A 24183-nucleotide genomic window follows, 5' to 3' on the forward strand; every position below is an offset into this window, starting at 1 on the left:
TGAACGCCTCAATTTCAAACATCTAGAACAAAGCTTATATCTCCTTACTGACTCACACCACCACCTAACCAATTTAAGTCCAGAAACCTTCAAGTAATACTAGATTCTTCCAATTCCCCATACATCCCACCAAACATCATCTGTCACCAAAATGTTTCTCCATCCACTTCCACTTCCTGAGTTCAGCTACTCATCACCCTTGGCTACACTCCTACCAGAGGGCCTTTCTCCTGTCTCCCTGCCTCATGGAGACTCCCTGTCCTCACCTCTCACTCTGGTCAGTGAACCCTGTACAGTGTACACCTGATTGTAACACTAAACAAATACATTCACCCAACAAATAACTTACTAATAATTTGTTATTCCCTCACACATTGTATTGAATGCTAGGAATAAGATCAGAGGATAAAATAAATTGTCTTAAGTTATTTAGTGTCTGGTGGGAAGGCAGACACAAAAAGATGAGTATCAACCAATCTGGAAATGCTGAGGTAGAGAAATATACAGGATATTTCAAGAGTAATAAAGAGGGACTCCTAATGAAAAACTGTAGGAAAAAGTTTGCAGCGGAATCGACAACTGAACTGTCTTAGACCATCACGAGTTACCAGAGCAAGTGGCAGAAAGAGAGCCCTCAAGAACAAGATCAAGTGTGAACAACAGCAAGATATCCTCTGGGAGAGAAACCTAGCATGCCATAAGGGCCTTATATCCTTCTGACTTTTAAATAGCTCACTATGATCGCCGTGGATAAGAGGGGCATCGTGGCAGGAAGAGCGTTAAGGAGACTGTAACTGCAGGAAAATAAAGAGGGTCTGTCCTAAGGAACTGGCAGCAAGGATGAAGAGCAGAGTGCAGATTCCAGAAATATTTAGGAGGTTGAATTGGCAGGACTCGCTAAGTGTCTGAATGTTGCGGGGGTGGAGGGATAAGGAAGGAGAAGAAGCCAAGGGTGACTCATAGGCTTTTGACTTTGGGGACTTGGTGCCACCCCATGAGATACAGCAGTGTTCCCGGAGCTCTGGTTTGCAGAGACCTGTACATTTTCCAACAAATTTAGGGCTCTGACCAAACATTGCCAACTAAAGACATAAATACACCCTACCATCTACTATCAAGTATCATTTCATAAAGAAAGAGCATTTTAACACCCAAAAAGTAAATAGATTTAGCTTTCTGAAAAATTCACCACAGGCCCTTATTTTCTAATTTCTTCACAGACGACGGAAAATTGGTACCAGGCCTCCATCCAACACTGGGATGTCCTGAGATGAAGATACAGTAGAACAAGTTCATTTGGCTGCAAGAGGATGAGTTGAAGACAGAATACACAGTCCTGCCTTCACTAACGCTCTAGCCCAATAGGATTATCGATCCCATATACATTAAGGGTTGTGAAAGAATTCAAGAGTTTTTGGAGGCCCTGGAGAAGAAGCATGCAAATATGCCGAGAGAGGAAGTAGCTCGGGAGATGAGTCTCAAAGGATGACTTGGAATGTGCCAGAGAAATAAAGGAAGGTGAGTATAGTCAGGCAGAAGGAACGGCATGTCCAAAGGTATGCAGGTGTGCAGGAAATTCACATTTAGGAACTGCGGACAGTTTGGCATGACTTGGTGATTATCTTGGAAAATTGAAAGAGAAGAGCTGGAAAAGTACACAGAAGCGAAATTGAGAAGAGTTTGGTAATCCAGGCTAAGAAGTCTGGAAATGATCTTACGGGCACTGGGAAGAGCTCAAGGACTTTGCAGTGAGCAATACTTTGGCCAGTTTTAACACTTGGAAATACCACTGACTGCAGTCTAGAAGTTGGACTGTAGGAGAATAAAACGGGAGGTAAGAAAAATAGGTAAGAAGGGTCGGCAAAAGCCCAGATAAGAAATGGGCAGACGAGAGAAACAGGAGCAGCGGAGAAAAGACCCACACAACCAACAAGTGTTCCCTGAGCGCCTGCGTTCTTCAGGGGATATCAAGACCAATGAGCTTCTTTCTACTTTTGTTAAACAAAAGAGAATAATACTTTCACATAAGGTTTTGTAATTTAGAAGTTCTAACAATGCACCAAATGCTTTCACAAGTCTTTCTTTCATATACGTGTGTGTGTGTGTGTGTATAAAACCATTTTTAAATTGCACTAAATTATGCTATATGTATAATTTATTACACCATTTCCCTATTCTTGTAACACTGGCTCACTATAATAAATTTGTTTAAGTGGCATTTGAGAAATCAAAAGGTATAGACTTTCTCAATCCCCGGTCAGGGCACATACAGGAAGAGATCAATGTTCCTGTCTTTCTCTCTCTCACCCTTTCCCACTCTCTCAAATCAATTAAAAAAAAATTATAAAAAGTATACACTTTTTTGGAATGAAAATATATCATTTTTACACCTGTTTAAAAATAATATATTTTTATCAAAATATATCAAGAACTTTTGAAAAAGTTCTTGATCCAAATGGCCTTAAAGATGATTGTATCAATATATACTCCCATAGTGATATCTACAAGGTTCAATCCACAGGATTTTGTGGCCAACCAGGATATAAAAGTTGAAGGAAGGAAAGAAGGTCAGAATGACTTGCAAGTTCTGGCTTAGGTTGCAAGGTAGATAACGGTGGTATTTCTAAAGAGTAGAACAAAAGAGGAAAAGAAGGTATGAGGAATAACTAATGTGTTCATTCCAGAAGAGATGAACTTGAGATGTTTGTGACATTCAGGTGGTAATAATGTCCAGCAAACAATTCTAAACACATACTTAGAGCTTTGGATACAGGTCAAGTTATAGTTTGGGAAGCTATCAGAATAAAAATAAGACAGGGTGTTTTTTTTTGGTGGTGGTGGTGAGGGCTATACCATGTAATAAGAATAACATTCCTGAGTGAATCAGAGAAGTTGGCAAGAAAACAGGTGGAAAAAAATAATATCACAAAAATAAAAGGAAATTACGAAAACAATTCCAGTTATAATAGCATCAAAAACAACAAAACAGAACAAAGCAGCAGTACAAAAAGCTAACATTTATTGAGTGCTTACTGTGTGCCAGGCATGGTGCAAATAACTTTTGCCTGTGTTTATGTATTTCAACCTCTTAGCCCCATAAGGTAGGCATCATCACCTCTTTTATAAAGGAAAAGAACTGAGGTATTGAAGATGAGTAGAAAGCCCAGCATCAGAAAGCTTGTAAATGAAGGAGCCAGGATTTGAGCTCACAGATAATCAGCACGAGAACCCTCCCTCCTAACCACTGACTGTATTTTCCATTCCACGGCTTACTAGGACCCTCCTGATCTTGACCTAATTACCACTCCATTCTCTCCGTGTAATGAGATTCTATCCATCTGTGTATCTGCAGTTCCTGAAATGTGCTTTGCCTTGACACGAACTGCTACCTCTGGTTAGAAAGCTCTTCTTTTCTCTATCTGGTGACCTCCTCTCCTCGTCCACAAAGACTGCTCAGGGGTGAACATTGTCCGTGGCCCTCACTTACCTCCCTTCTGTCCTCCCACTTCCACGGTCAAGGCTCCTATGCATTATTACAACATACCTGACTCACTGGAGGCCCTCAGCCATGATTGTTGAGTGAATAAATGAATACATGCAAATATTCAATTATCCTATAAGACAGTACACTATATTTTTAGAAATAGCCTGAGCCAAGTCTGATAAATTAAGTGGAGGATTAGGCTGACTAATATTGTTTTGGGTCCAAAAAGAGGTGTGATAATAAAGTAAAGATGTTGATTTTGGAGTTTGGTTCATAAAACAGTTTAGAAGACAATTCCAAAAGAGTTTGAAAATGTTTTGCTCAATTACAGCAGAGCTAGAAGAACTGGACTGTTTCCCGTCAGACGAGATTTATTTGTTCATATACGCTCTAGTATGGCGCTTCCCATTTTTTTCTTTGACTCATTATTTTTCAGTCACATGGTAATAATAAGGCGGTTGCACTTTTATTAAACATATTCCATTTCCTAAAGAGCAAGCCACTAAATAAGTCATCCTCATTTTTTCCTTCATGCTGTCTTTCTACAGTAAGTGTCTTGACATGTTAAAGAAATATTTTATTATCAGAGGGTGATTTTGCTTATTTCCAAAGAGGGAAGCAATTTGCTACTCTTTAATTTAAACCTACCCTTAAACCCAAGGAATGTCTGGTTTACGGAAGGAAAAAAAAAACAACAAGGTCCACAATCCATTAACTTGTGATGCACAGCTCTCAAAGCAATTTATATTCAGTATACATTTGTTTACTTAGCTGTTAGAGCAAAGCCTAAATCTCCTGAGTATCTTGCCAGTACAAAAGTATGCTTAGACCAAAACTAGGTCACAAAATGTTTTAACATGGCATGTTCCACTTTTCCAAGATTTTTAACAATTTTCTAGGAACTACAGAGAGCTTCCCCAGAGAAACAACATCGTACCCTAAATTACATCCCAGATAAGCCCTGCCCCAATGTGGACTCAGGGCACCATCAAAATAGAAGTGAACCCACCTGGGCAACACATTTGATCTCACTGTTCCTTCCAAGTCTAAATCTTGACATAGCAATCAGCCCAATGTGTTGAACTGCTTTACAAAGTTTTGGTCCAATTCTCTAAGTACAACAATCCATATATTTAGTTCAACCAATTTTTCTTAGGTCAGAATTTTATAGATCTTTACATTATGCATTTTGAATTTGTATATCCGAAGGTTAGCTCTAAGCATTAGCCTAACAAACATGTCTTTGCTAATAGCAACGAGTGTTTCTTAGCTGTTAACAGGATTTCATTTGACCTAAAGCCACTCTCTTAAGGTCCTACATGAGTTACTTGAGTGTAAGATCACAGTCTGAAGAATACCCACCGGAACTAAGATGGGAAATAATAAACGCAGAGCAATGATAGCGAATACAGAACAAAGGCAGCAGCACCAGCAGCTGAAATTAATTAGAAAAAGAAATCCTATCCTAAAAATAAGAAAGAAAATAATTCAATTTTATTAGGTAATGAACAATAATTAAAAAATATATAACCCCAGGAATGAACATATTTATACGAATTTTAAAGTTATAGACATGTGGATATTTAATCACTGCCCTCTTGGCTTATATTTCTTTATCAGAAGTAAAGCCAAACACCAAAATTGGCTGCATATGACCCTTTACCAGAGAAATGGGCAGAGTAAGTAGCTCAGTGACTTCATAGTTTTTACTGACTTGTTTTGAGATGCTAAAATATAATATTAAAGCCAATAGTTTAGTCTCTTTTTAGTCATTTTAATCATTCTTATAGAATAATTTGAGAGAAAATTATATTTTACAAGTTGCTAAATGTATAAATATTTTCTACTTATTGTAAACATATTGTTTTGATCTCCTCCTTTGATACTTCATTTCTTCTTCTTTTTTAGATATACAGTATATTTCCCCTTTTGAGTTAGGATAACAGTTTCTTTATTTCTTCTTTTAGCAAGCGACACAGACAGGAAGGGAGAGAGATGAGAAGCATCAATTTGTAGTCGCGCCACTTTAGTTGTTCACTGATCGCTTCTCATATGTGACTTGACTGGGGGGGGTCCAGCTGAGCCAGAGACCCCTTGCTCAAGCCAGCGACTCTGTGCTCAAGTTGGTGAGCCTGTGCCAAACCGGATGAGCCCATGCTCAAGCTGGCGACCTTGGGGTTTCCAACCTGGGTCCTCTGTGTCCCAGGTCAACTCTCTATCTACTCTGCCATCACTGGTCAGATAGATTAAGTTTCTTAAAGGAAAAAATTAGGCCCTGGCCGGTTGGCTCAGCGGTAGAGCGTCGGCCTAGCGTGCGGAGGACCCGGGTTCGATTCCCGGCCAGGGCACACAGGAGAAGCACCCATTTGCTTCTCCACCCCTCCGCAGCGCTTTCCTCTCTGTCTCTCTCTTCCCCTCCCGCAGCCAAGGCTCCATTGGAGCAAAGATGGCCCGTGCGCTGGGGATGGCTCTGTGGCCTCTGCCTCAGGCGCTAGAGTGGCTCTGGTCGCAACATGGCGACGCCCAGGATGGGCAGATTATCGCCCCCTGGTGGGCAGAGCGTAGCCCCTGGTGGGCGTGCCGGGTGGATCCCGGTCGGGCGCATGCGGGAGTCAGTCTGACTGTCTCTCCCCGTTTCCAGCTTCAGAAAAATGAAAAAAAAAAAAAAAAAGGAAAAAATTAGTTGGTAAAAGTGAGACATTTCCCCCTTAAATATATATATATTTTTTAGAATTAAAAAAAATCTATAAAATATTTAAAACCCCAAAGCATATTATTTATAGTTCAGAAGTTATTAATGATTTAGGTAAATAAAATAATAGAGAACTTTAAAATACTCTATTTCATACCAGTGAAACTTTTTTCAAATAACACTATCACATGATATGCCAAAATGTTATCTCTAGGAGGTTAATTTTAGGGAAGTTATTTTAATGCAGAGACACACAGGTATCGGTGAGTAGGACATGAGACAGAAAACATGCTAGCCCCTGAACCCAGCTCAAGGGAAAACTCTAACACTGACGTGGAGAAAACCAAAACATAGGTAATTTGGGTGAGCTACCAGCAGAAGAGCCCCGAGAGGTCACGACCACTCCAAATCTAAGAGACCAGGCTGTGACGGCTAACAGAGAGCAATAAAACCACCTGAATTCGCTTTTACAAAAAATCCTGTATTTTATCTCTATAAAAGCAAAGTCTGGAGAGCTGTAATTTGGCAGTGTGGCCTGGACCCTGTCACAGGCGAGGGAGTTTGTGTGACAAACAGAACGTCCTTCTCTACAGTCAAGATGGATGCATCGGGTCCAGGGCTGGAGACCGTTGGACAGGAAGAGCACCAGCCAGCTCCCTGAATGGACTGCACACTCACCGTGCACTGTCCCACTAGAGTCTGGCTTTCCCACAGATAACCACGCAAGGAAGGCGATGCCTTAGTTGGCAAACGCCAGTACACTTGAAAAGTACAGCTTTTATTGGAAAAGAGTAAATGAACAGTTTGGTTCAAACCTCGGTTTCTTGTGCGGTTGGCATGTGTCCACCATCCCTGGACTCTCAGTCCCTCCAGGTATACTAATAAAACCAGGCTTCCAGCCTTTAATGCCAGGCGGATCCTGGAGCAGGGCAGCCACACCACAGCCCTGGCTCCCCGTGTGTGGCAGCCAGCCATCATTCCGCCTGCCTCCTGAAAAGGAAAGAGTGGTTACCTTGACCTTGAGACATACCTCTCCTTCACACTGTAACAGAATGTTTCTGCGTCTTGACTATGAATTCATGCAACTTTTACAGTGCAAGAATAAAAGCAACATCTCAGGATATAGTCACTCAGGTTTGCTAGAAGAACTGCTAAAGAAACCATCTCTTTGGGCGCACAGATGAGCACTTTTGAACAGTTCTAAGAATTATCTTAGACCTAGTTCCTACAGTACTGAATTGTTTTTATTACAAATTGCCTCCAGGGTGGGAAATACTAGAGGTGAGGACCTGATAGTACAACTCCACCACCCAGGGTCTTGTCAAACACCTCTCTTCCTTACCCTCCCCTGAGAATCAGCCAATTAATCAACAGTGGGTTCTCAGACACCTCTGATGTGCTAACACTGGAGATATGGCAGATAGCAAAATTGTCCCCTCAGGAAGGGGACTGGAATTGTTGTCTGGGGGAACCAGTATTGCTCATGAATCTACTTCCCAGATCATGAATCTACTTCCAATCTCGGGGGTCCTGGGGGTAGAAATATACTGGAAATGACTCACCCTGAGTGAGATTAGACTTTTCAAGTAAATTTTGTCAACACCATTACAGAGAATTTTGTTCCTGGCTTTAACTGTTCAAAACACAAATTTGTCCTGTTCATCTGATATAAGACTAAACAAAAGCATTCATTAATAAAAAGCAGAGAAATGGTGCCAAAATCTTTGTATATTTTAGTGCACAATACATTTATCTTCTTCCAGGCAAATGGCATGCAACTCATTTCTAATTCAAAGAAAGAAAATGGAAAAAATTGTTTATAGTAGAACAATCTTCAATAACTCAGAGCTTGATGATCTAATGAAATTACTTTAAAATGTCAAATGTCAAAATGCTGTATCAAATCTCCTCTTTTGCCTTTCAACTCTAAGTTAATATTTTGATGAAAAATGAATTCAACAAATAGGAATTGTGTTTTATGGAAGGCTCGCCCAAGTTTTACTAAGCCCAGTTAAGCACAATAATTTTGACAGATTGACTACATACAAGTTCTTACTTTTTATAAAATGTCATCCTAACGATTTTTAAGTGTCTACACTTAATTAATCCACTGTTAGGATACACCAAAACAAGTCTGTGTATATATTTAGAGCTTTTAAACAATACACAAAGAATGAAAAACAAGGAAATTAAGGTAAGCTCACCAAAACAGTAGGGTGGCTGTGAAGATAAAACCGTTTATTACAGCCATACTAGGGCTTGGGACATGTTTAATGAAAGATTAGTTGTGAGATGATGATAATTATGACAACTTATTCTTAAGAATTTTTGTTTTTATTGAATTTATCAGAGCTATGTTTTCAAGCATAAGGCTTCTCTTGATGCATGCCTTTAGCACCTTACAAAGCCTTCATTTATTGATGGATGAGGGACTCTCTCTCTGTGGCTAAGGGACTCCAAGAGTGTTGACCACTTTAGATTCTTCTACCAATCCGAGTCCCTCTGAGGACAGCCAATTGCTCCACTATGTGGCTTTTTTCCTCCCATCCTCTCTGCCAAACTCTAGCCAGGCGTCCCCAAACTACGGCCCGCGGGCCGCATGTGGCCCCCTGAGGCCATTTATCCGGCCCCTGCCGCACTTCCGGAAGGGGCACCTCTTTCACTGGTGGTCAGTGAGAGGAGAACTGTATGTGGCGGCCCTCCAATGGTCTGAGGGACAGTGAACTGGCCCCCTGTGTAAAAAGTTTGGGGACCCCTGCGAGTCTAGACACTTCCTTCAGCCCTCATGTAAGACTACCATGCCTACCTCTCTTGTAATAAAAGAAAATCAGAGCTGTTCGCCTCAATGAGGGATCCCCTGTCCCTCATAGGAAAGTATCCTCCCCTCCAAGGAGAGGTGTTCCCCACCATGTGTGCCCTCCACCCACTGCTGAGACCGCCTTCAATTTCTGCTCCCTCCCGTCCTCCTCAACCTTCCGCTCCTTCTAACACCTACAGACCTGCTCATGGCCTTTATGTAACAGCATCACTCCACTCTTACTTCAGTCTGGTTGTCCTTCTACCAATGACATGAATTCCCCAATTTATGTAACAACAGTCTACATGTTGTGCTGCACTTTCGCACTCCTTTGCCATCTGTTAACTGGCTTCTCCTCTCCTTCTTCCAGCAAAATCCATCTCTCAGATGGGTACTGATCATTTCCCACTACTCAATGCAGTTTTCCTTCTCTCGAACCTCTTGGCAGCGCCTGAGATACCTGCACAAAATGCCTCCTTTTTCTGAAAACTCTCCCCTCTCATGACTTCTGTGAGTCTTCTGCTGTTTCTCCCTTTACTTCTGTGTTAAATGCTGGTAATCTCAAGTTTCCATTTTCAGTCTTATTTCTCCCTCTAAGTATGGGAGTTCTCACTCATTCACCAATCTAACATGAGGATCCTATTTGCCAGTAACCTTGAAGATCCACTTCAGGGGGCAATTGTGTCTGAGGCACAATCTGAACCACCTGTGCTGTGAAGGCTGGGGAGTGAACGGGTCACTTAGCTGGTGACACAAGCTTAGGCACATGCTCGGCTTCACATGGGGCATTTGTGGGTCACTCCTATGGGACACACGAGGTGCAACAGTGGTATTCCAAGTATGAGACTCAAAAAGATCTACAGCTCCTTTAAAAATGTTACAGGTTTTCTGGACTCCTCTCTGGAGCTCTTGATTTCCTGTACTTCAACTGTAAAGCTGCCTTGGTTACTGCCTGAGAGCGCACATAACTACAATAAACACGCCCCGAACGGAACTCATCAGTGTCCCATCAAAGCCATTCCCTCTCCTATGAATCCTGTCCTTTCTCCTCCCACGAAGTTATCAGCCCACTTCTAACCCCACTTCGACAAAGCGGGGACTGAGCATATATACACGTTTTGATTCCCCACTGTGTGTGCACTGCCCATAGTAGGTGCCTTGCACTGAGGAGGTGCTGTTAACCTCTGATAAGTGGTAAGATATCTAAGGCACTATTTTAGGAATGTATCCCATGTCATATTCTGCTATCCCCTATAAGCAAATACACTCTGGGAGTGAGATCCAAACTGCAGCTGGATGCCCTTAGCATCTCTGGGTCCACCCTAAACGCTAAACGCATCTTTAACTCAGGCAATCCCATTAGCCAAGTTGTAGAACAAGCCTTGGGGAAATTAATTATGCCAGAACCAACCTCCCAGCTTCTTCAGAATAGACACCACTGAAGCAAGCTTCATTTCTTGGGTACTACATGATGATCCCCAACATGTTTGAACTGTCAATTTTAAGGACAGAGAAAGGAGAGAATTATCAACGTTCCATAACTTTCCATCCAGTAAACAAGACAACTTCATCATTTCATTCAGAGCCCAGTAACTTACTAAACGGTAGACTGAAAACCTTAACACTGCTTCCAAATTTGTTTCACCTTTACAAACAGGAAATGTCTTAGATCTGGAAGCAGTCAGCTTAACATAAATTGTGTGAAAAATGTAGTATTAGTACTATTAAATATTTTCTTTATACTCATATACAAACATATAAAAGAAAGTGGGAAAACTTTTCCAAATTAGCTAACAATGATATTTTAAGATCAGTTGTAAATGTCCTTTGACTATTTTGTTTAGAGGTGGGGGGACAATTTCTATTTATCACAGGAATTCCTTTCTTTCTTTAGACACTGGAATAAGCCTTTGTGGAAGGGGTAGATCTGAAGTTAAAAAAAGAAAGAAACTGGAATAATTGATGCCTTCAAAGTGTCTCTTATAGAAGACGTTTCATAAACAATCCTTTTTTTTCATTCTTTGAAACTAAAATCACAGGAAGACGGAATTTTAAAGCTAGAGATCATCACGCCTTACTCTTGCCTTTTGAAAATGAGAGAACTGAGCTGGGAACAGTTACGGTGAACTGCCCAGGCCCTCCCTGTGCACGGTCCTCACCACTCTGCCATCCAGCCACTGCATGCAGCAAGGCGACCTCCCAAAATCAATTTCAGGAGGGAAAGCATAGAATTCTTCTACCTTATAAATGATCAAGGAAACCATTTGGGAAAAGAGAAGCTTATTAAAAATACCACCTAATATTCTAATACATCCTTCTGGGTTAGCAAATGCCTCTCGTTTCCTAAAATCGTGGGCTGTATACATTCAGCCTTAAGAGAATTCACTCCACTTACTGTCCTCTCTTCCCAAAAGCACAAAGACACAAAGTGTCTGTTTATTACACAAGCACTATCACATGTCTTTTTAACTGTCAGACTATTCTGGTTTAAGTACATAGCCACAGTTCCCACTGCTTAGGAGTTTATAATATACGATCATTTCCTCCATATTAAAAAACTGCACTACTTTTTGCATGTTCTCATTCCATTCGGTAGAGAAGAATGTTAGAAGTGGTGTCTACACAATGCTGTAACTTGGGGTTTCTCAACCTTGACACTATTCACATTTGAAGCCAGATAATTCTTTGTTGGGGGGGTGTCCTGTGTATTTATGGTGTTGAGCAGCATTCTTAGCTTTTACCCACCAGAAACCAGTATGCATGTGTGTGTGTGTGTGTGTGTGTGTGTGTGTGTGTGTATAGATAGATATATAGGTTGTCAATCAAAAAACATCTGTAGACATTGCCACTTGTCCCCTCAGGGCAAACTTGCCCACATCTGAGAATTAATGTTGTCGAGGGAGAAGAGCTCACTCTGCATATGTTCTGACACAATTTTTTTTTGTTCTGACACAATTTTAAAAACATACAGTTCCCATGAAGACTCAATGCTAGGATGATCAGTAGTAATGAATCATTTCAAGTTTTCTTTTTTTTTTCTTTTTTGTATTTTTCCGAAGTTGGAAACGGGGAGGCAGTCAGACAGACTCCTGCATGCGCCCGACCGGGATCCACCCGGCACGCCCACCAGGGGACGATGCTCTGCCCATCTTGAGGCGTTGCTCTGCCGCAATCAGAGACATTCTAGCACCTGAGGCAGAGGCCACAGAGCCATCCTCAGCGCCCGGACAAACTTTGCTCCAGTGGAGCCTTGGCTGCGGGAGGGGAAGAGAGAGACAGAGAGGAAGGAGAGGGGAGGGGTAGAGAAGCAGATGGGCGCTTCTCCTGTGCGCCCTGGCTGGGAATTGAACCCGGGACTCCTGCATGCCAGGCCGACGCTCTACCACTGAGCCAACTGGCCAGGGCCTCAAGTTTTCTTAATACTATACTCATTATTATGTTTGTGCTTATTATTTCAATGTAATTTTTAAAGAAATAAAATATCTCACACAATCAACTAAGAAATGATCCCATGGTTGCTGGCTTGAGCCCAAAGGTCACTGGCTTGAGTAATGGGCCCCTGGCTCAGCTGTACCCCCCAGTCAAAGCACATATGAGAAGCAATCAATGAACAACTAAAGCAATACAACTATGAGTTGATGCTTCTTATCTCTCTCCCTTCCTGTCTGTCTGTTTCCCTCTCTCTCTCTCTCTCTCTCTCTCTCTTGCTTAAAAATAAAAAGCAAGCAAGCATTTATTAAGTACTTGCAGTATGTTCAGTATGCTAACCACCAAGGAATAAGTCGTGGGCTCCCCTCATTGGACACTTTCATTATATAATAGTTGAGGCTAGAAGACACATACATGTGAAGTAACCACGGGCATGGCAGAACCAGACAGAACACAGGGTTAAACCAGGTGAACAAACTTCTCCAGGGTGAAGTGATCAATGGTAGCACTCAGCTTCCAGGAATGAAGCTGATGATGTCTAAACTTAACCTTTGAAGACAAATGTATATCAAATAGGTGATGACAAGAGAAGGCAACCATATAAGGGAGCCCCCCACAAGCAAGGCTGGCTGGAGAAAGCCATTAGGCTCTGTTGAGAACCAAGTAAGCAGAGTTAATTCAGAGGATGGTGGAGCATGAACATGTAAGGCAGATCCAGAGTATAGAGGGCCCTGAAAGATAGGAAAATCTGGACTTGATGTGGCAGACATTAAAGGTCATTTCAGGTACACAGTGATATGGGATGAGTGCACGATATGAAATAGAAGATGGTTAATCCATAAGAGAGGGCAAAAGCCTTCCAGCTTTATACTGATGGAATCCTGGAATAGTAATGATGACAACCAAGAGGAAAAATGGACACCAGGAACATTTTGAAGGGAAAACTTACTGGACCTGGTCAATATCAGACCATGTCAAGTAGAAGGAAAATTAATCTTTAAGGTTCAAGTCTGGATAGAAAAATAAGTGAAGCCTCGATCCATCTATTGCCATCTACCATATTCACAGATTTCAGTATTACCCACCTTAATTCATCTTAAGACTTCTTTTTCACTGATTATTTTATTTAATCACTTCATATGGATCAGTGACATTTTATAAATGGAAGCATTAGAAGAACAACTGTAAGACATACCATACTAACCACAGTGATATATACAATAAAGAGCAGAGATGAAGCAATTTATCAGTTGTCTGGAATTACCTATACTCTTCACTTGAACGTGAGTGTAACCGCTTGTAAGGACAGGTCACTGAGCCATTACACTTCCTTACTCCTTTTATTAAAAATAAAACAACAAAACCCCTGATTCTTTAGCATGATCTAAATACAACTGATTCAAAAATTTAATTAAAACACAAAAAAATTCAACCACCAATTTACCTCTCAACCTCCATGATGGATTCCAGTTCCAAGCTGCACTAAGGAAATCCTGAATTTTCCAGTTGCCTTCAGCTCCATCCATCATGGACATCTCATCTTGCTCCAAATTAAACAATTAAAGAAAAGGTTATCCCTCCTCTGGGTTTTCCTTTTCAACCATTGATGGTAAGTAAGGGAAACCAGTAGCGTCAAGAATGCTGATGATAATGAATGTTGTCAGCTTATTAATGTTAGATGGTGTTGGCCTGTGTTTCTCACAATTTATGCCACAGACTTTTATTTTTTTACCTCCTACAAATTGATATGAACTAGTGCCTTTTGCTAATGCAGGGCAAGTGGACCTTGGTGATAGTGACATTTCAAAGTTTCCTTGTTCGGGGAGCTATGGCATGCATTGTCAGTTATTTAACAGCATCCATGATCTCTACCTAGTAGATGCCAGTAACACCCCTCCCCAGCTGTGGCAAAATGTATCCAGAGGCTGCCGAACATTCCTTAGAAGGTAAAAGACTAGTGATCTCCATATCAAGACCACTGCTGTAAGCTGACCCTGGGAGAAAAATACTGGTCAAGCAGTGCTTGTACAATCCAGGTTCAAAGACGGAACAAATGAATAGAAGGAATAGACGGGTGTATCTGAAAGTCTCTGAATTCTTCAACTCTAAAACACATACTGCCCTTTCTCTTGATTCAAGAGAGCTAGAAGCCCCAAGGAAAGAGAACTGGACACAAAACCTGTGTCCCCAAAGTAGGAACAGAGAGTGGCACAGACAGACCAGGGGTGAGTTTAAAGCTGAATCGTGCAGCTGCGCGCTCTCGCTCCTTCTTTCCCCCTCCTCCGCCACCAGCACCACGCAGAAGGGGCTGTCACTGTGTTGCCACTTCCCCAGGCTCATGTCATTCAGGATCAAAGAGATGCAGCTTTGGAAATTTGTTAACAAAAGCATCATCTAGTGAGTTAATTACACTTAAGGTGTCCTCTGGCCACCATGAAGCCAAGCAGCACTCCTGCTCCATGGTTTGAAATATAAATCTATTTTCTGTAATGATGCTGTAACACTTCAAGATGAAGAGCATAATTTTTCCCACAAAAGTTCACTATGGCCAAGAACTGATCATGCTCCTCAGTGGAACCTACCTCTTCTTCAAAATGGGCTCTCAAAATGGGCTACAGGTGACGTTTCTCTAAGCTTTTATGACTAAAAACTATTGTTACGTCTTGGCATGCAATTTTATTTTAGTTTTTTAAATTAATTAATTTTTTTGAGAGAGAAGTAGGGAGAGAGGGAGAGAGAGAGAGAGAGAGGAACAGTGAGCTACTCCTGTATGTGCCCTGACCGGGGAATTGAACCAGCAACCTCTGTGTTCTAGGATGATGTTTCAACCTACCAAGCTATCCAGCCAGGGCTTTTTATTGATTTTTAGAGAGACAGAGAGAGGGAGGGGTAAGGGAAGCATTCACTTGTGTTCCATTCAGTTGTGCATTCTTTGGTTGCTTCCCTTGTATGTCCTGACCAGGGATCGAACCCACAACCTTGTCGTTTCAGGATGATGCTCTTAACCAACTGAGGTAACTGGCTGGGGCCGTGGCATGTAATTTTAAACCTGTCTAGTAACACATACATTGCTTTGAAATGCTTAGTTAACCTTAAATGATATAAAACGGGTAGTCAACCATTTTATACCTACCACCCACTTTTGTATCTCTGTTAGAAGTAAAATTTTCTAACCGCCCACCAGTTCCATAGTAATGATGACTTATAAAGTAGGGAAGTAACTTTACTTTATAAAATTTATAAAGCAGAGTTACAGCAAGTTAAAGCATAAATAATAATTACTTACCAAGTCCTTTATGTCGGATTTTTGCTAAGTTTGGCAGAATAAATCTTTATAAAACAACTTACTATAGTTAAATCTATCTTTTTATTTATACTTTGGTTGCTCGGCTACTGCCCACCATGAAAGCTGGAACACCCACTAGTGGGCGGTAGGGACCAGGTTGACGACCACTGATATAAAATGATATAAAAATTAACCTAAAGATGCATTTTCATGACAAACATTATTTTGCAGCTTGAAGCCTCAGGCCTCTGCTGGAACAACAAAGAATCAAATGTCAAACAATTTTCTTAACCACGTGAAACTAGGACCGAAATCCAGTGTTTCCTAGACTGAAACTTTCTTCCCCACACCAGGCCTCAGACTCTCTGAAGTAGGAACTAAGAACCATGGTTGCACTCCGGTGTTGAGCACCACACCAACAACGTCACTCAGAGCCAGCTACGTGAAGACCGTGGTGAGCCCATGGAAATGAAGCTATGACGGGAGCCTGGGCATGAAGACGCACAGAAAGCAGTGAGAGCAGACACCAGGAGCAGTTCCCCGGTCCCAGAGCCAGCTACATGAAGACCGTGGTGAGCCCATGGAAATGAGGCTATGACGGGAGCCTGGGCATGAAGACGCACAGAAAGCAGTGAGAGCAGACACCAGGAGCAACTCCCCGGTCCCAGAGCCAGCTACGTGAAGACGGTGGTGAGCCCATGGAAATGAAGGCTATGACGGGAGCCTGGGCGTGAAGACACACAGAAGGCAGTGAGAGCAGACACCGGGAGCAACTCCCTGGTCCCAGAGCCAGCTACGTGAAGACCGTGGTGAGCCCATGGAAATGGAGGCTATGACGGGAGCCTGGGCGTGAAGACACACAGAAGGCAGTGAGAGCAGACACCAGGAGCAGTTCCCCGGTCCCAGAGCCAGCTACGTGAAGACCGTGGTGAGCCCATGGAAATGAGGCTATGACGGGAGCCTGGGCATGAAGACGCACAGAAAGCAGTGAGAGCAGACACCAGGAGCAACTCCCCGGTCCCAGAGCCAGCTACGTGAAGACGGTGGTGAGCCCATGGAAATGAAGGCTATGACGGGAGCCTGGGCGTGAAGACACACAGAAGGCAGTGAGAGCAGACACCGGGAGCAACTCCCTGGTCCCAGAGCCAGCTACGTGAAGACCGTGGTGAGCCCATGGAAATGGAGGCTATGACGGGAGCCTGGGTGTGAAGACACACAGAAGGCAGTGAGAGCAGACACCAGGAGCAACTCCCCGGTCCCAGACAGACCACAGCACTCCTTCCAGACTCCTGGAGTCCAGAGCCCCTGTCCCAGCAGGCCAAATGTATAAAGAGCACATGAGAGCCCTGTCCCCTTACCACAAAACCCCTTTCCTAACCTAGCTTCCGTGGGTCTCTATTACTTCTAATCATAAGACTAAGCCCACTGGCTATGTATGGCATGAATTACCCCCTGGTTCTACTCTTCTGGTCATGAAATGTCATTTAAAACTTTATCTTTATGGGAGGGATAGTTATGACTTAATGAGAATATTTCCTTTATTTTTAAATTTTTTAAAAATTTATTTATTTTAGAGAGGAGTGAGAGAGAGAGAGAGAGAAAGGGGGGGGGGAGCAGGAAGCATCAACTCCCATACGTGCCTTGAGCAGGCAAGCCCAGGGTTTTGAACCAGTGACCACAGCATTCCAGGTCGATGCTCTATCCACTGCGCCACCACAGGTCAGGCAACATTTCCATTTTTGATGATAAAAAAGTTTTTGCGATGAATAGTGGTTGATGGTTGCACAACAATGTGGATATATTTATTTAAAGCCACTTAGTTGTACTCTTGAAAATTATTAAAATGGTAAACTTTGTATTATGTATATTCTGCCACTAAAGTAAAAAATAAAATCTACCTTCTTGAAAAAAGTATGATCAAAATATTTTGTCTATGGAAGCTTCTAATCCTCAACATTAAGTAAAACTAGACCCTTTGCAAGATTTTCCCCTTGGAGAATATAATATAAAAGTATGTTCCAAACACCCCCCAAATCCAGCAACGTATTTTGAGACTGTATCTAGGACTGTTTAAAATACCCCTCTTAGAAAGTAAACAACTGTAGACTCTGAAGTGGCTCTCTGTTTCTCAGTGATTCCTCAACCATCATTCCTTTATTTTCATCCCTCCTTACTGCTTTATCAGCATCTTTATAAAGATGTGCAATGAAATGTAAAATGGACATGCACAGGAGCCCACATGAAGAACCTGGAGAGGAGTGTGGGGAACGTGAGGGAGATAGGAAAATCACAGTGTCCCAAACTGATTACCACTTACCCATATGATTAATGAAGTTAGTTCATGTTGTAACATAACAGGACCAGAGTTTCTCTATAACTTATACACCTGAAACTAATATAACAGTGTATGTCAACTAGAATTGAAAAAAGAGTCTCTGTAACCAGACAATGGGCACAGGATATACCATGTATAATAAAGCCAACAATAAAAACCAACAGGAATTTTACATGCGGAACAGACTAAAAAAATCTTGTTTGCTTGTCAAGTACAACTCTTTTATCCATATTTTTATACTATAAGAACAAAAGTTGGATGAATGTGAGATGGATTTACCTTACATTTCACACAAGAGACAGAATATGAAAAGAACATACAACAAATGGATGTTTGTTTAGGTCAACAATTTAAGATAAAGCATACTGAAGTTTTTTCCCCCACAATTTTAGAGCCAAACTCATTTTAATTAATATTACTCCTTTGCACTTGGACATGTTTTTTTATTCTTTCCCTTTTCACTTTTTCTTTCTGTCTAGTCTACAGCTACTCTCTCAGGACCAGGGTTTTTTTTTGCCATACTGATTTGACCTTTTATTTCAAAACTAAAAAATAATTTGATTTTTTTTTTTTTTTTCATTTTTCTGAAGCTGGAAACAGGGAGAGACAGTCTGACAGACTCCCGCATGCGCCCGACCGGGATCCACCCAGCACGCCCACCAGGGGCGATGCTCTGCCCATCCTGGGTGTCGCCATGTTGCGACCAGAGCCACTCTAGCGCCTGAGGCAGAGACCACAGAGCCATCCCCAGCGCCCAGGCCATCTTTGCTCCAATGGAGCCTTGGCTGCGGGAGGGGAAGAGAGAGACAGAGAGGAAAGCGCGGCGGAGGGGTGGCAAATGGGCGCTTCTCCTGTGTGCCCTGGCCGGGAATCGAACCCGGGTCCTCCGCACGCTAGGCCGACGCTCTACCGCTGAGCCAACCGGCCAGGGCAATTTGATTTCTTTAATTTGATCTCTTCTAATTTTTTTTGGTTATTTTCTATTATATTTATCTACATACTTTCAGAATTTTCTTCTTCCTATATATTTCTCCTTTTTCAGCGTTTTATTCTTCATCTAAACTTCTGCTTGCCCTTCACTACTGCTATCTAAACCCCTCAACCGTTCTCTCCATAATCTGTAAGTTTAAAGCACTTTTAAAAATTGATTTTAGAGAGAGAGGAAGCAGAGAGAGAAAAAGAGACAGAAAGAGAGAGAAACAGCAATTTGTTGGTCCACTTAATTTACACATTCCTTGGTTGATTCTTGTATGTGTCCTGGCCAAGGATAAAACCTGCAACCTTGGCGTATCAGGACGATGTTCAAACCAAATGAACTACCCAGCCAGGGTCCAGAATCTGTTTGTAAGTTTAAAAAAAAATGAAATTTTGTATCTAACCAAAACATATTTATAATTGCTTTGGTTTCTTCAATAGACATGACATAAAGCCTTCTCTCACCTATCATGAGTAGCCAAACCATAAAAGAAAGTAAATATTTTATTAACTATAATTCTCTAATAGCAGACAGAGTCAGTGTTCATTATAATTGGTCATAAGGATTACAACAAAATATAAATCTTAAAATACTCTCTCAATCAGCAAAGTATTAAATTATGAGTTTTAGTGTTAAATGTATTTTGTCATATTCTAATTCTTTGAAAACAGGACTTAGTGCACAGAAAAGATAGTAAGTTTCTATTAATTAGGCTTTGTTAACTGGACTGTTCAATTCCTCAATTATGAAAGTTAACATTTCCCTATAACGTCAAAAAAATTTGTAATTAGAAATCTCATTTGGTATTTTTCTTTTTCAGTGATACTTAAGTAGAATTTCTTGCTACAGATCAATATGCAGAATGCTCACTAAGTCAGCAGATGAGAAAATGCAAAAGGAATCAAAGTACCAGTTTTTGTTTGTGGGCAGCATCAAAAACTCAGAGTCTTAAGCATATGCTACAAATTCTCTGATTTCTACAGCAGCATCTCAGAGAACACACACACAAAGAAGAGGTTTGTTTACTTTCACCTATACTGGTCACTATTTTTCGCTCTATATGGAGAGTTGGCCAATAGTTTGGTAGAAATGCTTACAGACATGTCTGAAAGAAATGATTCACACACTAAGCACCTTCTAGAACAGGGGTCCCCAAACTTTTTACACAGGGGGCCAGTTCACTGTCCCTCAGACCGTTGGAGGGCCGGACTTTAAAAAAAACTATGGACAAATCCCTATGCACACTGCACATATCTTATTTTAAAGTAAAAAACCAAAACGGGAACAAATACAATATTTAAAATAAAGAACGAGTAAATTTAAATCAACAAACTGACCAATATTTCCATGGGAACTAGGCTCCTCTCACTGATCACCAATGAAAGAGGTGCCCCTTCCGGAAGTGCGGAGGGGGCAGAATAAATGGCCTCGGGGGGCCGCATGTGGCCCGCGGGCTGTAGTTTGGGGACCCCTGTTCTAGAAAGTAAACGTGGTTTAAAGTAATTTACTATTATTCATTGGACAGATGTTCTGCCTGGCAAAAAGTGGGCTTGTAAATTCTGTTTATCTTCTCCCATTATTTGCTCTTTATTTTAATAATCAATGAAGTGAAATTTCACATTCAATTTTCTGACAGTCTGAACCTTTCTGAAAATCATATGCTTTTGGAGTGAAGCTCTTCGTGTAATTTCTCAAGTATTTTGAGGTTGGGTGGTTATATGAACATCCAGAACAGAATCCGTTTTCAGCTGGTAGGAGAGTCAAATAAGCAAAAACGTGTTTCTGAATGAAAGACATTCAAAGAAATGCATATTATTGCATATTTTCAGTATGATTATGTAACAACACGCCACTTCAAAGCTAACTTCGCTTTTGGATTACATTCACAAAAAGGTCAGGGCTATGTTTTCTGTAGGAATTTTTACTTTTACTTATTTAGAAGCAGTTAAAGGCCCAGAAATTCTTGCTATTTAGAGACCTCTGTAAAGATGAAAACACATAAAAAAATTTAACAAGTATCTGTTTTAAAGACAGCAGTATTCTTACTGTCACATAGGTATTTATTTCTTCACTATAAACTACTGCTTTAAATTGTCTTCAACAATAAAAACATATTTCTAAAGAAACTTTATGTCTGGATAATCTATAAAATGGTTTTTAAATTGCTTAATAAATTTTAAAACAAATTGGTTCTCAACATGGACAAACTCTCAACCATGTCCTGTAATTAAATTTAAAAATCCCAGGAAAACAGGTAAAAAAGTTTTAAAATTTTATAAAATTTTTAAGGTTTTCTGAAATATTTCTCCAGATGTCACAATATTAATAACTGTAGAATAAAACAACTTGGCTAATTCTAAATATAAAACTAATTAATAAAAACTGTTCTTACAGAGTGGCCATATTCTGGACTATTCAGAAAGTGATGGGGTTCCACGGGATAGACCGGTGACTTCCCTGCCTGACTCCTCCTCTTTGGTCACTAAGCCTTTTTTAAAATTAAACAGCAAATACACTGCACCAGCACTTTGACCTTCTTTTCCTTCCACGCCTTCCCCAGTTATTAGATTGCGCAGAATAAAACACAAAGACCAAATGAATTATAATAGGTCAGCTTTAATTGAGGTAAGGATATATATATTTATAGTTCAAGGCCAAAGCTACTTCCTTAGATTGTGAACATCTTAAGAACAAAAAGATGCCTGACGTCACTAATCACTAGAGAAATGCAAATTAAAACCACAATGAGATACCACCTCACACCTGTCAGAATGTCTATCAGCAATAAGTCAACAAAAAAACAAGTGTTGGCAAGGATGTGGAAAAAAGGGAACCCTCATGCACTGTTGGTGAAAATGCAGATTGGTGCAGTCACTGTAGAAAGCAGTATGAAGTTACCTTAAAAAATGAAAAATAGATGGAACTGCCTTATGACCTTGTGACTCCATTTCTGGGAATAGATCCAAAGAAACCTAAAACACTAATTTGAAAGAATATATTCACCCCTATGCTCACTGCAGAATTATTCATAATTGCCAAAATTCAGAAGCAGCCCAAGTATCCATCAGGAGATGAGTGGATAAAAGCTGTGATACATGTACACAATGGAATACTACTCAGCTGTAAAGAAGGAGATCTTACCCACCCTTTGTGACAGCATGAATAAACCTGCAGATTCTTATGTTAAATGAAATAAGCCAGTCAGAGAAAGACAAGTACCATACGATTCCACTCAAATGTAAAACCGAATGAACAAAATTAACAAAACAGAAACAGACTCATAAAGAATAGACTGACAGCTGTCAGGGGGAAGGGGATTGAGAGGCTGGGCGAAAAGGTGAGGGGATTAAGCAAAGCAAAGCAAAACAAAAATTCATAGAGACAACAGTATGGTGACTGCCAGAGGGAAGGGGGGCGATAAAAGGGGGTTTGGGGGGATAAATGGTGGTAGAAAGACTTGACCCAGGGTGATGAACACACCATACAACAGGGGTCCCCAAACTACAGCCCGCGGGCCACATGCGGCCCCCTGAGGCCATTTATCTGGCCCCCGCTGCACTTCCAGAAGGGGCACCTCTTTCATTGGTGGTCAGTGAGAGGAGCATAGTTCCCACTGAAATACTGGTCAGTTTGTTGATTTAAATTTACTTGTTCTTTATTTTAAATATTGTATTTGTTCCCATTTTGTTTTTTTACTTTAAAATAAGATATGTGCAGTGTGCATAGGAATTTGTTCATAGTTTTTTTATGGTCCGGCCCTCTGACGGTCTGAGGGACAGTGAACTGGCCCCCTGTGTAAAAAGTTTGGGGACTCCTGCCATACAATATACCAATGATGTGTTGTAGAACTGTTCACCTGAAACCCATATAATTTCATTAACCAATGTGTAAAGCCAGAAGGCAGGGTCAGGGCCACCACTATCACAGCAGCCTGGCCCATGCAGGTTCGCATTGGATTCGGAGAGTCGGTAAAGAAACAACGGAGCCAAAAACTGGTGGGCCACCATCTTTAATCCTAGTTTGCACCCGGCGGGCAGGTAAAAACACACACTGGGCTCCAAAACCCACTCACATTCAGTGCTCACAAAGCTACTGACTTATCCGAGTTTCCTAGAATCAAAGGTTTCTAGCTCACCAGACTTATTCACCTCTGTTCTCCTTCTCCTTCCTTCTCCCTGCATAAACTCTGCACTAACTGACTTCTCCCTCAACACTCCGCCATCTTGGCTGCTTCTCCTGGCCTCCTCCACGTGGCCTTTCTCTGCTCTCTGCTCTGCTCTCTCCTCTAATGATAATCTCAGGAACCAAGAGAACAAGACCCGTTCTGCCCCCATTTTATAGTGTAAAAATCCAAACCTTTAATCCAATATACAAAATAGGGAAGTCTCTAATACAAAATCACTTCTCTGAGGCATGATTGGATTGCACCACCCCACATCAAAAAGGGTGGGAAAGGCTTAATCCCAAAACCAAGCCCCAGGCTACAACGATCCTGCCTGCCCACAGCCTGCCCCCAACACACCTTAATATCACCTGGGCAACAGCCTCCACATGGGCAGCGCCATGTTTAACAAAGTGAGCATAATATATTTTATCTGCCCAACACAATGTCAACCCAATAAATTCAATAAAAAGAAATAAAAAAAAGACTTCCAGAAAAAATAAAGCAAGGAAAAAATAATTTAACAGGGCAGAGTCTGATGATTTATACTTAATATCATCATTTAATTAAAAACTGAAAGGAAGAAATGATGTCTGACTTCAAATTTTTGATGAGGAGGAAACCCAAGGTTCCCTGAAACCCTCAGTCTGGACCAAGGTCATTTGATATTATTAGCCTGAGCAGGGCTGCAAAGAGAAACCAGGAAGTGCTGAGTCATCGTGAGCCTAAGTGACACTGTTGTCAGCATTTCTGTGCCAGATTCAGAGGTGAGTGTACTTCCTTTGACCTGTCACTCTTCCTTCCTTTTCTCACTGGCCTGGGGGAGGTAATGGAAGGCTGACTGTCATCATGACTGTCATCATGTGCACCTGTCTCTACATATGGCTATTAAAACCAACCGCTAAAAAAAAATTAAACTAAATTAAAACACACACACATATATGGAATTTAAAAATCTGTCAGAATTAAGCGATTACACGCCTAGTTTCTGGTAATAGAAGAGTTTCCTCCTCAAATAATCA

At 41.2% G+C, this 24183-nt stretch overlaps 1 protein-coding gene across 4 annotated transcripts in view; it reads right to left on the minus strand.

Annotated features, from left to right (window-relative positions):
- CDK6 (cyclin dependent kinase 6) overlaps positions 1-24183 on the minus strand; it is a 249413-nt gene that overhangs the window by 193999 nt on the left and 31231 nt on the right. The gene's annotated exons all lie outside the window — the stretch shown is intronic.

This window comes from Saccopteryx leptura, chromosome 12 (genome assembly GCF_036850995.1).
Source record: "Saccopteryx leptura isolate mSacLep1 chromosome 12, mSacLep1_pri_phased_curated, whole genome shotgun sequence".
Lineage (NCBI taxonomy): Eukaryota > Metazoa > Chordata > Mammalia > Chiroptera > Emballonuridae > Saccopteryx > Saccopteryx leptura.